Source organism: Lithobates pipiens, unplaced genomic scaffold (genome assembly GCF_037356315.1).
Source record: "Lithobates pipiens isolate NorthernLeopardFrog02 unplaced genomic scaffold, aLitPip1_a1.2 Scaffold_27, whole genome shotgun sequence".
Lineage (NCBI taxonomy): Eukaryota > Metazoa > Chordata > Amphibia > Anura > Ranidae > Lithobates > Lithobates pipiens.
This window is the reverse complement of record NW_027507788.1, coordinates 182,706,920-182,725,434: the sequence shown is the minus strand read 5'-3', so window position 1 is coordinate 182,725,434 and position 18,515 is coordinate 182,706,920.

The window sequence follows — 18,515 nt, the reverse complement described above, 5'->3', positions numbered from 1 at the left end:
CATAGCACAACTTTCTGAGTTTAGAAAGAAGGATGATTTTTTTGCACAAAGTATGTAGGCAGATGCATATGATTAGGCTGCCAACCCAACACAACAAGGGATGAGCTTGGGTTCAGTGAACATAGTTTGTTCCGAACCCAAATGTTAGCTGTCATTGTTGGGCTAATTAGATGCAGGAGGGAGATTCCCTGCCTGACAGCTGCATGCATGCAAAGGGGCGGGGACAATTGTGACATCATTGACCTAATATGGCCACATGGTCATATTAGATCAGTGACATTGACCTTATATGGTCATGTGCCCATAATAGATCAATGATGTCATGAGAATCCCCGCCTCTTTGTGCACATCAGCTACAGGGCAGGTAATCTCCCACCCATAGCTGATGAGCCCAGCAATGACGGCTCTCTTCCAGGTTTGGCTGAACTTGGTTTTGGGCCAAGCCCAAGCACGTTTTACCATATCTTTTTTAACACATTACATAGGTCTGAAGTGGGCCCTTAATATATGAAATAATATATTTTTACAGAGGTCTGTATATCAGACCAAAAAGAGTGAAAACCAAGGTTCAAAAGGGGAATAGAAGGATTTGAGACAAAAAGGTGGGATAGTCCCCCCAAATGGAGGACAGTTAGGAGCTATGATTCTGTATGGGACCTTTTAACATCACTGATGTGTGTATCCCAACATTTTTTTCACCTCAAAAAGCAAAGAGTTCTTTAAAAAAAAAATATCCCCCAAAAACAATTGATTATAAGAATGCCATAATGACCATGAAAATGTTTAAGTTCGCCATGTCAAGAAATATATCATTTTTGTGTTTTACTAAAAAACACCTTGTATTGGTTCTATTGTTCATTAAATCCTTTCACAACTGATGAAAGCCAACACAGAAAATGATTTCTGTAAATTTTTAATGCCCTAACAAATATCAAATCAGGGACAAACAAAGGTACACCTTAAAAATAAAATTCCCCAGATATAAAAATGACACAGTTATACTTCTGGAGACACAGCAATATTTGGTCGTCATCATTAATATTTTTGAACACTAACAAATGATTTTGTTTAGGCTTTCACATATTTGTGCCTCACAATATGTATATGTAAGTCTGAGAAGCACAACTTAATGAGTTCTGTTACAGGGAATTATTTTCCAAATAAAGGAATAATTAGTTCTGAGAATACCATGTAAAATCAGAAAAGATTACTTTCCTTTTCATTTACAGAAAACCTTCCGCCAATCTAAACTGATTATGAACTATTGGCTAAATAAAAACAATAATATTAATGATAATGAAAGTAAATGTGGACAATTGCAGTGGCTATATATGCATTAATTTTAATGGAAATATAAAAACAGGTTCACTTTAATGTTTTTTACCCTGCATTAAGAATATAATACAAAAAAAATATATATATATATATGTATTTATATGAAAATCTATGGAAAATTCAAGGACTAATCACAATTTATTTGCATTAGCTTGCAACGTGACAAAATGGCAAGTGTTAAGTTGCGTTAGCAGTTATTTATTTTAATTCTTGCTTGGTCTCTTGACTTACAATTTCTAGCTGATCCAAAAACAGCACAAAGACTGTTTTAGTTGGAATGAATATGACATGACATGTCAAAGAGACAGCTATTTAGTTGGCAGGGATAACATGCGAGCGAAAACTGCTAATCAGTGCCCTAGAAATGAGTTCCGTAAGTTAAGGATGACCGTGGTCAATCAGCCACAATTTTAGAACATTCAAAAACAATTAAAAAATAAAAATGGTATCTTTTTAAATGCCATCTAAATTAAAAATGGTCAGCCTAGAACTAAAAATAAAATATCATACCTACATTTTACAGGTTTGATGTGCTGTCAATATATACAAAATATTTTTTAAAGGATTAAAGTAGGTATAAGCCCAAGCACCAAAATAACTAAATAAAATTGATATACAAAACATTTTATAATTTATTAAAGTAAATATGAGCCCAATCACTAAAACAACTAAAGAAAATATATTCAAGCACAAATATACCTACACTGTACAGGTTACACATTCTGTCAAAATACAACATATTTTATAAAAGACTAAAGCAGATATAAGCCCAATCACTAAAACAACAATAAAGGAAATTGAAGTACAAAATATTTTATAAATGATTAAAATAGATATAAGCCCAATCACTAAAAGAACTATAGAAAAGATATCCAAGCACAATCATACCCACATTGTACAGGTTACATATGCTGTCAATATACAAAATATTTTATAAATTATTAAAGTAAATGTAAGCCCAGTCAATAACCTCTCATATACTGTAGGCCTCAACATGTTAATATCATTTAAAAAGCAATTTTCAAAAATGTTAAATCAACATCTTTCATTAATATAATCCTTGTCTGTAGAATACTTTTATACCATAAGACAGTTGTCTGCATTGTTATTTTGTGTTGACCCCTGTTATATGATACAATCTGTATATGATATTGATGATACTCATAAATAAAGAATGCATTAAAAAAATAACAATAACCCCTCAAAATCCCACCATGAAAGTCTTTATTTAGGTTCTTGCTGTTAAGGGGTGACAACATTCCATCTCTGTCTTCCAACTCTACTCCTACATGGCACATGGGACCCATCTAAAGCCCAAGAACATAGAGGGGAATTTTTCAAAATTGGAGCAGTTGCACGTGACAACCAATCAGCTTATATCCTTCATTTTTAAAGTTTACCTGAACAAGCCCAAAGATAGAAGCTGATTGGTTGCCATGCACAGCTGTTCCAGATTCTGGCTGTTCCAGTTTTGCTAAATTCCCCTTGTAGGCTTCTTATGGAGGCTACAAGCAGCCATTTGAAAACACAAAATGCAAGAGAAATTCATATCTTTTCTCTATCTAGCCTGTTCTAGACTCAGGTAATTGGGCAAGGTGACCATGATGAGAACTTAATGAGTAAAGCATCAAAATACTTTGACCCCCAACTTTTTTCCCCCTCTTTGGATGTCCTCTTCCTCTCTCTTCTACTGATTGCTCCACTGGGCTTAAGGCATGATTCAAAAGACCATGTAGTAAGGAGAGTACAGGACACACTTATTCCTTAATACATTTTATTATAATGAATGTATGCAGGTAGGGCTGTAATGTAATGAAGAAACTCTGACTTTTAAACTCAGAATTCTGACTTTTTATCCCAGAATTCTGACTGACTTTGTTGAAAAAATGTTAGGATGGCCCCAAGGATCTTTCTAAGTAATACACATTTTTTTAAAAATCTATTAGAGAAAATATACATACCTGTTTGTTATCTCCTGGAACTATATGAAAAGTTATATGGTTTCGTACTCAATTACTGTGTCCGTCCGTATACCTATACCTTTGTACTTTTTGTACTTTCATCTTGTAAACTATTGAAAAAAAAGCTGAAAACAAAGAATGCATTAAAAAAATAAATACATGAACATGGTTAACTGTTTTCACCAGTAGAGGAAGCCCACCCTGAGAAATGCCACGCAGTCATTGATAGAGTGCAATTAACAAGAGATCAGTAGCAATGAGGTATAACATGGTAAAAAAGGTGAAAATAAGTATTTAATTTTAAAAAGGGCAATTGTTTACAATATACAACTCTTTAGCAAGCTAAATATAACTTGCGTAGGGCTCATGCCTATTTTAACGCAGCTTTCTTATCCAATTTTAGTTATTTTATGCTTAAATCAATGTGAAAATGATCACTCACTATAATACCGTCTAATTTGTATCTTATTAATATTAACACAAACTGGACTTTTAATCTCACAAGACTTTTTATACCAGAATTCTAACTCAGAATTTTGTTGAAAAAAATTTAGAATGTCCCCAAGGCTCTTTCTAAGTAATGTGCTCTTTTTTTAAAATCTATTAGAGAAAATATACATAGAGTATACCTTTTTGTCTGTTGTCTCCTGGACTTATATGAAAAATTATATTGTTTTGTACTCAATGACTGTATCCAAATACTTATACCTTTGTACTGAAAACTGAAAACAAAGAATTTATAAAAAAAAAAAGAAAAAAACCCTAAAACAATTACGAGGCCATGGTTTTCACCAGTAAAGGAAGCCCACCCTGAGAAATGCCACACAGTCATCAATAGAGGGCAATTAACAATAGATCAGTAGCACTGTGGTATAACATTTAAAGAAAAAAAAAAGGGGAATATAAGTATTTCATTTTAAAAAAGGCAATTGATTATAATATACAGATCTTTAGCAAGCTAAATGTAATTTGTGTAGGGTTCATGCCTACTTTAACGCAGCCTTCTTATCTAATTTTAGTTATTTTATGCTTTAATCAATATGAAAACAATCACGCACTATAATACCGGCTAATTTTTATCTTATAAATTTTAACATAAACTGGAGAAATGTCTTCTTTTTTTTTACATTTTTGTACTCATGTTCTCTATATGAATGTTGGTTTTCACTGTGCTGGCCGGTGTTCGTCCACAGCGGTAGACGTCAATCTGCACTTAAAAGCCCACCAGCCACTTGCAGCGGTGGCAGAAAATCAAGCCTTCATCTGCTCTTATTCCAGGAATCGTGTCGGAGACAAGTATTAGAACTGCTGAGAGAGCAGGGTGGTTACGCTGATATGGGCATTCATTCTTTATAGATACCGTTAATTTCAGAAATGTTGCCGTGCCAAGCCAAAGAAATATGTGATCACTCACCAGCTAAACCTAGCAAACGTCCCTAAACCTCTGCTGGAGCTAAGTGGTCTCGGCAAGGCTAAGAAGGGAGGGCTGGGACTGAAGCAAAGACAAAAAAAAAAAAGTCTACATGACTCCCAATTACCTAATAGAAACACACATTGATTAAAAATTCATGGATATTACACTTGATATAATGCCAGACTGGATATGTGTAATGTAGAGTGCAAATTATAATGAAAATATGCGTCTTTTTTTTTTTTTTTCCTTTGTCCAATAAACTTTTTTCATCTAAAATTGCTTTCCAAGCTGACTATGCCAAAGAGAAAAAAAAAAACATTCTAATGTTTAACAAAAGACCAGAGAGGGTTAAGCGCTGTCTGAAATGAAAAGAAATAAAAAAAACCTACATATGTATATATCACCGCTTTTTGTAATGATGTTCTGTTGGGGCATAAATGAGGTCACCCACAGGTAATGTTTTTTCACATAGCAATGAGGGGAGATGTGCATGTTCGGCTTTCTCGGGAAAGATGTGAAGGGTTGTCTGCCGATTCCATAAATTTGCTTTCAAGGTCCTTTTCTGTCCTCTCTCCTTGAGAACTCAAACAGTCAGCGCTAGTGGACAAGGAACGAAGGCTGCGCCATGTTCACTGCAACTATTCCATGAGTTATAAACATTTTAGCTAAAGCCACAAATTCTAATATAGTAATATATAAAGATACAAATAATATATTATACTAGTAAATTATTGATATACTAATATAATATATTGCTATATAAAGAGTACTTTATATATGCAACTCAGCAGGCTGTAGGCTTAAGGCACTAAAGCATAAACATTGTATTTTTCGTTACTATTTATTTGCTTTGCGTTAGAAGAGAAACAATTTATTCTTTTATTTAATTTTAATAAAATTTTACAAAAAACACTGCCACACAGATCAGCTGAATTTACTGGACAAGAGTTAGGCGAATGGTTCAACCCAAGGATGAGATTGGGCCGAACATTGGCTGTTCTCCCCCGAATTTGCAGGGTGTTCGGCGGGTGTTCACCTTGCCGAATATCCTGCAATGCACTGCGCATTGCACATTGCATTCTGTGTCAGAGTGCATTAAAAGCTGATTGTTAACCACTACAATACAGGGCACTTTCACCCCCTTCCTTCCCAGCCCAATTTTCAGCTTTCATCGCTCTAGCGCTTTCAGTGACAATTGCGCGGTCATGCTACACTGTACCCAAATGAAATTGTTATCATTTTGTTCGCACAAATAGAGCTTTATTTTGGTGTTATTTATTCACGACTCCGTTTTTTTTTTTGCGATATAAGCGCAAAAATAGCGGAAATTTGGAAAAAAAACAATATTTTCTTTTTTCTATTTGAAAAGAAATCCAATAAAATCAAATTTTGTCATAAATTTAAGCCAAAATGTATTCTGCTACATGTTTTTGGTAAATTGGTTAATTCCATTAAGTGTATAATAATTGGTTTGTGTGATCACGGACATATGTACGCAAATGATCATGTACATATGTGTGCAGGTGATCACGTACATATGTGTGCAGATAATCAATGGGACATGTGATTTTAGTGGGACATATGTGGCGGACATGTTTTTATTATTAGGGACATGTGTTTTTATTATTTGGGGACATGTATGTTTTGGGGACATGTGTGTTTTGGGGACATATGTGGGGACATTGTGTTTATACTGTGTGGTGTGTTGTGTGTTTACACTACACTGATGATCAGTGAGTAAAAAGCTGTAAAAAGCAGCCCATACTCACTGATCATCAGCCGGCTGCAGCGTTCTGCTCTCCTCTCCTCAGCGGTGACTTCCGTGTGAGGAGAGGAGAGCCGATTGCCTAGCAACCGGCTGTTTGTTTACATCACATGACGGCCGTGATTGGACACGGCCGTCATGTGATCAGGAGGGCCAATCACAGAGCCCTCCTGCCGATCTGAGATGTGCCGTGTCCGGGTGACACAAGCACATCGGGATCGCACCGCTGCGCGGGCGCGCGCGCGCGCGATCCCGCTACTCCTGAAGGACGTTCCTGAACGTCCTATCAGGAGTAGACGGCTCCCACCCTGCCGTATATATGCATTGGCCGGGTGGGAAGTGGTTAAGGAGAGGGGTTGGGAAGCCGGACGCGGTGTCCTTAACAACCGATAAGTCATCAGCTTTCAAAAAAACAAAAGACATTTCCCAGTAAAAAATAGTAAAAAAAATCCCACCAAAAAAGGTGTGTGGTTCCTTCCGAAATCCATCCCAGACCCTTATCCAAGCATGCAGCCTGGCATAGCGAGTGAGTTCCCCCCTTCTCCTGAACCATACCAAGCCACATGCCCTTAACATAGGGGGGTGGGTGCTTTGGGGCAGGGAGGGTTCTGCCCCCCCCCACCCCAAAGCACCTTGGCATGTCATTTTTGCTGCAACATGTTCTATGCATGCTACAGATGCACCACTTCACAGGCAGACTAAGGGACTATATTTAAAGATGTTGAGATGTGTGTTATACCCAGAATGTTGACTGTAACTGTGGTCCTTACTTTTATCTTGTTTATGTTTAATAAATGATTTATATATTGCTTTTCTACATTGTTGTCTGTCTGTGTATATGGTGTACCTTTAAAATCCCAATTCCTCAATTCTTTGTGCCTTATATTTAAAGGAGTTTTTTATTTGTATTGTCGCACTTTAAGCATCATTAAAATCACTGCGCCTGAAAAAACTATTGTTTTTAAAAAAAAATGTTTGAATTGATACCCCAGGGCAGTAACCGGACTCCCATATACCTTTTATGGCCAATTGCATATAAGCCTTCAAAATGGGCACTTTGGTTTTTTCCTGTTCTGCTCCAATCGACTTCAATGGGGTTCGCCGTTCGGGTCAGAACTTTTCCACTGTTTGGGCGTTCTGCTTCGAACTGAACAGGGGTGGGGGGGGGGGGGCGGGGGTGTTCAGCACCATCTCTACTGTGGATGCTGGAAAGCACTGTAGTAGTTGCCTTCCAGGTTCTGGATGCATAGTAACTACAGGGGGTCACTTGCTTTGCACAGGTGCCATTCACATAATGCCTCACATTTTTTTAATCAATAAATGAAAGGCCGTCTCTGATTGGATGAGGTAAAGAGAAGGGACAGTGATTGCCACTGTCTTCTGGGTCCCATGCCAAGTGGTTGCCCTGCTGCATATTAACCACAGCAGGTCGCTTTGCTTGGCACTGCAACCTTCACAGTACGCCTTCAATTTTTCTCAATTAATGTAATGTAGTCTCTTACTGGAAAAGGTAGAGATTGTGACATCACCTCCTGGCCTCTTTACATTGTCCAATCAAAGACTGCCATGCATTTACTTAGAAAAATGCAAGTTGTTCTGTGATTGGTGCCTGTGTTCAGCAAGGGACCCGCTGTGGTTTCTATGCAGCAGCACAACCACTCGGCACAAGACCTGGAAGAGAGCAGTGATTACTATAGTAGGGGTGACTACTCTAGTAGCGGTGCCTGCTGTCAGAATACAATAGCTTAGTAGGGAAGATGTATCTGTTAGTATTGCATAAATAAAATGCTACAGGAGGGCAATTGCATAAAATGTTATTGTTCTCATCATACATTTTGTACATCAGTTCACAAGCATTTAAAGGAGTGCTTTACTTTTTTTTTTTTACGTTTTCCTTTACAGTCCTACCTACCCCTTTAATATGTTATACATTGGCAAGTACATACCTTTGTCAATTGTGTTGCATTCCTTATTTATTCCAAGGGCTGGGTGCATGCTACTATGGATGGCTGTGTACTTCATGAAAATGGACCCAGTCATAGGAATAAACAATGAAGTGCATGCACGATAGGTTCAGGGTCGATTGTGACTATTTTCAAGAAAAACGGAATCAACAGAAAGAGCACCAGATGGTCGTCTAGAGAGTCTATAATTATTTAGATAAGAATGTGGCAACAGAAAAATAAAAAGGTTTCCAGTGCCGTTTGGGGGTCAACGTTCCTCTTCATCAGGGCTCAAATGTAGATGACAGCGCTTCCTATAGGACTCAAATCAAACGTTGCTTGGGGAGTGTTCTAGATCATGATAGACATGTGTTGGAAATGTTTGTGTGGTTGGATTTCTTAATCTGGGAGGTCATTATCCCTTGGGAGGCTGCCAGGATCTAGTCATCAAGCACAACAAACATCTTTTGTTCTGATGGACAATTAGATTAAAGTCCAGCATCTCATATCATTATCTACAGTGCCTTGAAAAAGCATTCATACCCCTTGAAATTTTCCAAATTTTGTCATGTTGCAACCAAAAATGTAAATGTATTTTATTGGAATTTTATCTGATAGATCAACACAAAGTGGCACGTAATTGTGAAGTGGAAAGAAAACGATAAATGGTTTTCAATTTTTTTTTTTTATAAATATCTGAAAATTGTGGCGTGCGTTATTATTCAGCCCCCTTTACTCTGATACCCCAAACTAAAATTTAGTGGAGCCCATTTCTTTCAGAAGTCACCTAATCAGTAAATAGAGTCCACCTGTGTGTAATTTAATCTCAGTATAAATACAGCTGTTCTGTGAAGTCCTCAGAGGTTTGTTAGATAACCTTAGTGAACAAAAAGCATCATGAAGGCCAAGGAGCACACCAGACAGGTCAGGGATAAAGTTGTTGAGAATTTTAAAGCAGGGTTCGATTATAAAAAAAAATCCCAAGCTTTGAATATTTCCCGAAGCACTGTTCAATCCATCATCCGAAAATGGAAAGAGTATGGCACAACTGCAAACCTACCAAGACATGGTCGTCCACCTAAACTGACAGGCCAGGAGAGCATTAATCAGAGAAGCTGCCAAGAGGTCCATGGTAATTCTGGAGAAGCTGCAGAGATCCACAGCTCAGGTGGGAGAATCTGTTCACAGGACAACTAATAGTCGTGCTTTCCACAAATCTGACCTTTATGGAAGAGTGATAAGAAGAAAGCCATTGTTGAAGCAAAGCCACAAGAAGTCCCATTTGCAGTTTGCGAGAAGCCATGTGAGAGACACAGCAAACATATGGAAGAAGGTGCTCTGGTCAGATGATACCAAAATTGAACTTTTTGGCCTAAAAGCAAAGCGTCATGTGTGGCAGAAAATTTAAACTGCACAACACCCGGACAACCCGCCAGACTTTGCAGCGGAGGTCCGCCGGACTTTCCGAATGAGCGGACCTGCCTACACACGACCGGACTTTTCCACCAGACTATGGCGGGAGTCTGCGGGACTTTTGAAATGAACAGACTTGCCCACACACGGAGTAAAGTCCGTTCATTTTGAACGTGGCTCCAGGTAGACAGAACTAGAGAAGGAAGTGAATCCTCCGGGACTGTGACATCATAAGAGGAGCTGCCCAACACAAGCAATCAGACTGGGGTGGAGGTTCACCTTCCAGCAGGACAGCGACCCTAAACATACAGCCAGAGCTACAATGGAATGGTTTATATCAAAGCATATTCATGTGTTAGAATGGCCCAGTCAAAATCCAGACCTAAATCCAATTGAGAATCTGTGGCAAGACTTGAAAATTGCTGTTCACAGATGCTCCCCATCCAATCTGACAGAGCTTGAGCTGTTTTGTAAAGAAGAATGAGCAGAAATGTCACTCTAGATATTCAGAACTGGTAGAGACACCCCCAAAAAGACTTGTAGCTGTAATTGCAGTGAAAGGAGGTTCTACAAAGTATTGACTCAGGGGGGCTGAATACAAATGCACCCCACACTTTTCATATATTTATTTGTAAAACATTTTGAAAACCATTTATCATTTTCCTTATACTTCACAATTATATGAGACTTTGTGTTGGTCTATCACATAAAATCCCAATAAAATACAATTATGTTTTTGGTTGCAACATGGCAAAATGTGGAAAATTTCAAGGGGCATGAATACTTTTTTAAGGCACTATACTTGTGTCAAACAGAGATGCACAGTGAAGATCTTGATAGCAGAGCTGAAGGTAAGTAACTTACCTGTGTGCCAGGCTGTGAAGGACAAATAACTAAATAGGAACCTATTTCTTAAGGGTTGGTTCACACTGGGACGACTTGTCCGCCTAACAAGTTGTGTCCCGTTCTGTACAATGGAACGTTCTAACCGGAGCGGCGCAAGTCGCTCCGACTTAGAAAAAGGTTCCTGTATGACTTTGGGGGCGACTGGAGGTGACTTGCAATGACTTCTATAGAGAAGTCGTTTTGCAAGTCGCCGCAGCGGTCGTGTGCAGGTCGCCTGACTGAGGCAGTCGTGCTGCAAGTCATGCTGCCTCGGTGTGAACTGACACTAACTGTGCCACAAATGCACAGGCATGAATGGGAACAGAGGACAAAATACACACAGGGCTGTGTGCAATCTCTAAGAATCTGATTGTGCACAGTTCATTTTTGACCTGACATACAGGGACAGTAGGGGAGTGTGATGGTCTACCTGACTGGATCTAATATGAATGGATTGTTTAGTTAGACCCTCATACTGCAAAAATAGTGAATGAATTTTGTTCATCTGACAGAATAAAATCTGACCATGTATGACTTGAATGTAAACATCTCTTGTAATAGAAATAAGCATGATGGGTCTTGTTTATTGAGAGATCTGGGGTCAAAAAGACCCCAGATCTCTAATTTACCTTTAAAAGCAAAAAATAAATAAAAATTAAATTTTGCCTTTAAGGGAAAACATTGCTCCAGTCCTCCAGGGACATAGAGCTGAGTGGGGGGCATCTTGCCCTCACTCGGCATCCTGCCCAGGCATCCGACAGATGGGAACGGAGCGAATCTGCTCAGGGCTTACCGGGCTTACAGGTCCGGTAAGCTCGGAGATGACCGGGAAGCGGCAGGAGCGGGCGGGTGGGGGGGGGGGGGTTGGGGGGGGTGGGTCACCTCTCCCACTGCCTATAAAAGTGATCTCATCACAAATCCACTGCTGCAATTACTTTTGTCAGATGTAGAATCGGCCACACTACAAAATACTGGGATTATGGCAGCTAGCTGCTGTCAAAAGAACGGTTTAACATCAAAGTAATGACGCAAATGTGTGGTCAGTAAGTTGTTAAGGATTGGAGGATGCAGGGGTCACTTTACTAATTCACTTGGTTTCATCGGCTCAATGCCTTGTACACACGGTCGGAAATTCAGACGGAAAAGGTCTGATCGAATTATATTGTCGGAAAATCCAATTGTGTGTGGGCTCTATCGGACTTTTTCCATTGGAAATTCCGACGGAAAAAATTTGAGAGCAGGATCTCAAATTTTACGACAAAAAAATCAGATCAGACTTTTTCCAATCGTTTGTAGAGAACTCCGATCGGACAAAGTACTGCGCATGCTCAGATCAAATTACGAGACCAAATCTATTGGCTACTAGCCTCAATCCATCATGGTGGAGATAGGACAATAAACCAGTGCAGTTTGCAATAGCATTACACCAACAAAAAAGCAAAGCAGCAAATAAGATTTCAATTCACTTTATAAGCAAGTCACCAAGTAACCTTACATTGTGACTGGCTGCTATGGGTTACTGCCTTTGTAGTCTCTGACAACAGGACGGATTGCCGTATTGAAAGAGCCTTCATGTTGTGTGATGGTGATTGCACAGTAATAGGAATGATCACCAGTATTCCCTGACTTCATCTGTCTACAACTATCTGCCACTTTCATCGTCCAGCGCTGTGGAATAAACTTATAAATAAAATATAACATTACAGGGTTGTAACGATGATGTTCGGTATTAAGTACTTTAATTTTTTCTATGCTGCACATTCAACTGCTTTGGTTTGTTTGTCTTTTAGGCGCTGGCCCGGAATTATGTATAAAGCTGGTCATACATTAAGAAGAAAATTACAAAATAGACGTTCACTGTTCAGACATCCAAACGTCTGCAAAACTGCTCACAGGCTGGGACACAAGGATGTATCTCAGAAGAACACTATAGATAATGGGCATTATCTCCTAGTCCTGGGGTGTCCAAACTTTCTTAACAAAGAGCCAATTTACTGGGAAGTGGCTAGCAGGAAAATATTGTTTCAGTGGGAGCAAAGAATGCCTCAGACTTTGTGGTCAGTGGGGGTAAAAAAAAGACATAGTGCCTGTGGTCAGTAGGAAGAGGAATATTACCCCATCATTGGTGTCAGTGGGAGGAATAGTGACCCATTGTTGGTGTCAGTGTGAGGAGTCGTGCTCCATCATTTAATTCAGTCGGAGTAATAGTGCTCCATTGTTGGTGACAATGGGATGAATAGTGCCCAATCATTGGCATTGTTGGGAGGAATAGTGCCCCATTGATTGTGTAAGTGGGAAGACTAGTGCCCCATCGTTGGTGTCATTTGGAGAAATAGTCAGTAGGAATAGTGGGAATAGTGAGTGGGAATATTGCCCCATTATTGGTGTCAGTGGGAGGAATAGTGCACCATTATTAGCGTCAGTGGGAGGAATAGTGCCTCATTGTTAATGTCAGTGGGAAGAGTAGTGTTCAGTTAAGTCAGTGGGAGTAAGAGTGCTCCATTGTTGTTTTCAATGGGATGAATAGTGCCCCATCTTTGGCATTAGTGGGATGAATAGTGCCCCATCATTGGCATTAGTGTGAGGAATAGTGCCACATTGATTGTGTCACTGGAAGGAATAGTACCCCATTGTTGGTGTCAGTGGGAGGAATAGTGCCCCATTATTGGCACCAGTGGGAGGAATAGTGCCCTATTATTGGCATCAGTGGGAGGAATAGTGCCTCATTGTTAATGACAGTGGAAGGAGTAGTGCTACATCATTTAAGTCAGTGGGAGTAATAGTGCTCTATTGTTGTTGTCAATGGGATGAATAGTGCCCCATCATTGGCATTAGTGGAAGGAATAGTGGACCATTGATTGTGTCACTGGGAGGAATAGTACCCCATTGTTGGTGTCAGTGGGAGGAATAGTGCCCCATTGTTAATGACAGTGGAAGGAGTAGTGCTCCATCATTTAAGTCCGTGGGAGTAATAGTGCTCCATTGTTGGTGTCAAAGGAATAAATAGTGCCCCATCATTGGCATTGGTGGGAGGAATAGTGCCACACTGATTGTGTCAGTGGGAAGAATAGTACACCATCATTGGTGTCATTTGGAGAAATAGTGCTCCATCATTGGTGTCAGTGGGAGGAATAGTGCTCCATCATTGGTGTCAGTGGGAGGAATAGTGCTCCATCATTGGTGTCAGTGGGAGGAATTGTGCTCCATCATTGGTGTCAGTGGAAAGAGTGGTGCCATGTAGCTGGTGTCAGTGGTAGGAATAGTGCCCCATTGTTGTGGTCAGTGGGTGGGGGAGGAATAGTGTCCCATTGTTCTTGTCAGTTGGGGGAATGATACCCGTTTTGGTCTCATTTGGAGGAATAGTTTGTGTCAGTTGGAAAAATAGTGACCCATCGTCAGCAGGATCATTGTTGGTGTCAGTGGGAGGAATTATGCCCCACTGTTGGTATCAGTTAAAGGAATAGTGCCATGTATAAGTGGGAAAAATAGTGCCCCAAGGGCCAAATAAAAGCAAGCAAAGGGCAACATCCAGCCCACAGGCCACAGTTTGGAGACCACTGTCCTAGCTCAACAAATCAGGCACTTTTATTGTTCTTGCACAGTGCTACTTGTGAACTATCCATGTCATTTATTTGCACCAAATTAGAATATGTGTGATATGAGGAGCTGGATTCAATCAATATATCATGATTGATGAAGAAGATCAAACTAATTAATTTGGGGTGCAATTCCTCAGGGAGGCTGCCTTTTAACACAAACAACAAAAAAGATTTACCTCTAATTGGGACTTTGAAGGGGCAGTTCTTCTCTACAAATCAACCTGTAATTATCGAAAAATAATGTTATTTTATTGGAAAAGGTAAATATAGTTGGATATACAATACATAGAAAATGCAGGATGCAGATACAAAGATATGCAATATTTAAAATACAGTTGAGATAACCCAACGCGTTTCAAGTCTACGATAATAGTTCTCTTTTTCAGGGGTATATGGTTACAACAGGACGGTAATACGTCTACAATTGATAAAAAAAAACTGATATAAGAATATATACATCGTATATTAAGCATGACAACAAAAAGTTTTTTCAAAATGGCTTAATTTTATGTTTGACAACTGACCATACAATTTGCATAGAAGTTCAGAGATCTTGCATCCAAATGAAAAAAAAAAAAAACTTTAGGAAATGCTGCAGCCTCAAGCCGACCAGTTTGGGTCCAGAAAGAGATGAGTGCACACAAGGAAACAATCCAAGACTCAGAAAGCCGTCACTTCACAAAAGGCGCTCAAGAGTGGCCACCATGGACCCACATAAAGCCCAGAGTGAAAAATATCGCTAGGGGCAAAAAAGAAAAGAGATTGATTCAGTGTAACAACCACAGAGATTGAAAAATTTCCCTTAGAAATGATTGCATATGTGCCTGAGCAAATCATACATACCTAGCCTATTTATGTGCGATGCATATGCAGGGAAGGACCTACTGGGTGGTATGAAGCCCCAAACGTCAAGCGAGAGAAGGTATACTTCCAATGGCCCAGGTAGACAATACAAGGTCTAGAGGGAGAGGAGGGAAAGAAACAGGGGATACTATTATGTCACCCAAAATCATGCATATGTATGCACCCCTTCTAATAATACCAATTTCAAGAGGTCTATGTGTGGCTATGTATCCCCCCCAAAAAAACACAGGGAGGAGAGACCACAAAGTTAGTTATCTGTATGGGCGATTACCTTGTTTGGAGCTTGATGCCTGTGTGGTCCGGTCATCCTGGATGTGCAGCATAAACTGGCATGCGGCTTATGAGCCAATTTATATGGGGGTATAAGGGGTCTAGTATCCAATCCTGGTGAGAATGTGGGAAGAGGCCACATCTGCAGAGCGCCACCCGAGTCATTGGCGTGCAGCGGAGCCTCCACCAAGCTTGTTCAGCGAGTTTGTTCAGAAAAATAATACAAAACAAGTTTTGAGGGTTCAGAGGTATCCCCCTTATTTAGGGCTCAAATATTGAACAAATATGGGAGGACTGAAAATGGCAGAAAAAAAACAAAATGAATTGTTTGATGAGAAAATAACACAATGCCCAAGAACAAAAAGAACAAAATAGCAAGCCTTGTTAGCTCATTGGTCTGGCACTCTTTTTGGCCTTTGTATACTTAATTGTACTGAGACTGTTATAAAACTGGCCATACAACAGTATCATTTAATTTGAATATTTGTACAAAATTTCTGAAAAGTGATTCATTAGGGCATTCGATCTTGCCATCAGAGTCAACTAACTTAATATGATACCCCTTACAATTTTGTGTAGATCTGCCACTTCAATGGAATCCCAGAAGTATTAAATTGTTTTCTTTTGTACCTTACAAGAAGTATAATTGTTCCTGATCGAAAACCATTTTCACAGTTAGAATTCTGTAAAATAACAATTATCAAAGTGATTGAACAACCTGAAAACCAATTTTCGAATTAAATTCTACTGGTATATGAACTTAACTCCCTACTACACGTAGGGCTTATCTGTTTACATTTTTAAATTTTTTAAATTCAATTTTCAAGACTTTTGTACATCAGCCTTTGAATATGTCTACCACTGCATGGAAAGTCCCATGTCATTGGCAGCAGCTGAATGACCAACATTCTATATAATGTCATGCAGCAACGTCACACAACCTAAAACCAGAACAAACAGATGACATACAAAATAAAAGCTGCATAATGGCAGTCTTCCCTAAAACTCCAGTTTTACTTTAGAAACATATTTGCATATGAGGTAGGGAACTAAGGTAGTTTTTTCTATTGTAAATGAAAAGGAAAAGGAACAGAGCTCACTCATAAAATTACAGTGATAGTCCATGGTATGAACTTCTCTTCTGTCCCTGTGAGCCTGTCACCATTACATGGATGTCAGAGGGTTCAGCTTCAACAATGCAAATCAAACTAGAGCCCCCCCCCCCCCCAGTTTAAATATGAGGCTTAGAGCTTCATATTGCAACATTATATATTTCTTTACAGATAACCATTGCATATACTGTATTTACTATGTGCAGTCAGAGCACCTTCACTGAATGTTGACTTAGAGTGAGTCCTAGATGAACTTCCCCAGGAAGGGCATTAAGAAAAACTTTTCATACAAGTCATGTTTTTTATTGTTTTATTGGTGGGGTGCTGGGCATGAGTTTTCACAGGTTATCAAGGTGGACTGTATCATTACTTGAGTCTGACTGCTTGTGTTGGGCAGCTCCACCATGAAGATGGGGAGCTGCCCAACAAGTCTTTTGCAGTCCCACGTCTTTTGCAGACTCTAACAGGTTTTCTTCTAAGATTGCCCTGTATTTGGCTCCATCCATCTTCCCATCAACTCCGACCAGCTTCCCTGTCCCTGCTGAAGAAAAGCATCTGCACAACATGATGCTTCCAATACCATGTTTCACGATGGGGATGGTGTGTTCAGGGTGATGTGCAGTGTTAGTTTCCCCTCACACATAGAGTTTTGCTTTTAGGCCAAAAAGTAAAATGTTGGTCTCATCTGATCAGAGCACCTTCTTCCATGTTTGCCATGACCACCACATGGCTTCTCCCAAACTATAAACTGGACTTCTCATGGCTTTTTTCAACAATGGCTTTCTTTTTGCCACTCTTCCATAAAGGCCAGATTTGTGGAGAGCACGACTAATAGTTGTCCTGTGGACAGATTCACCCACCTGAGCTGTAGATCTCTGCAACTCTGCAGCTCCTCCAGATTTACCATGGGCCTTTTGGCAGCTTCTCTGATTAACCCCCCTAGCGGTAATCCCGAGTCTGGCTCGGGTTGGCATTTTAATTACAGGAGCAGTAACCCCGAGCCAGACTCGGGATGGCATCGCTCGATGCAGGGGAGGACACAGGGAGAGTTACTTACCTTGTCCCCTGGATCCATCGATGTCCACCGTGCTGTGTGAGCGAGCTGTCCTCCGCTCGATTCACAGTGCCGAATGCCGCCGAGCTCCGTTCCCTGCGACGTTACGGTGCACAGGAGCGGAGAACGGCGGCAAATTCAAAAAAGTAAAAGTACACAAAACACACACAGCACTGTAATCTTACAGATTACAGTGCTGTATTACAAAATTACACACCCCCTTTGTCCCTAGTGGCCTGTGCCGTGCCCTGCATGCACTTTTATATTATAAATACTGTTTTTTCTGCCTGGAATTTGGAGATTGTCCATAGCAACCAAAACGTGTCCCTTTTTCAGTGTTTTAGGATTTGATTACATTATTGAATATTTTTTATTATTCTTTATTATATTATAAACTTTATCATACCTGGGATGTCTACTAGACTCTGGTTTGAACAGATTTAAGAGTGTTATTCCTAAGAATTACAGGACTACAAAATAAAACGCCAGATTTCCATGCAAAATTATTGTACCGCTTTCAGCACCTTATTCCAGACTGAATCATACCGCCAGGGAGGTTAATGCTTTCCTGGCCTGTCAGGTTAGGTGGACGGCCATGTTTTGGTAGGTTTGCAGTTGTGCCATACTCTTTCCATTTTTTGGATGATATATTGAACAGTGCTTCATGAGATGTTCAAAGCTTGAGATATTTTTCTGAACAATAACACTTTAAGCAACAGACAGCATGGATTCATGAAAGACAGAAGTTGTCAGACAAATCTGATTTCTTTTTATGAGGTGGTAAGTAAAACCTTGGACAGAGGGGTGGCGGTGGACGTGGTATACTTGGATTTTGCAAAAGCATTCGATACAGTTCCGCACACACGGCTCATGTGTAAGGTAAAGTCTACAGGTTTGGAA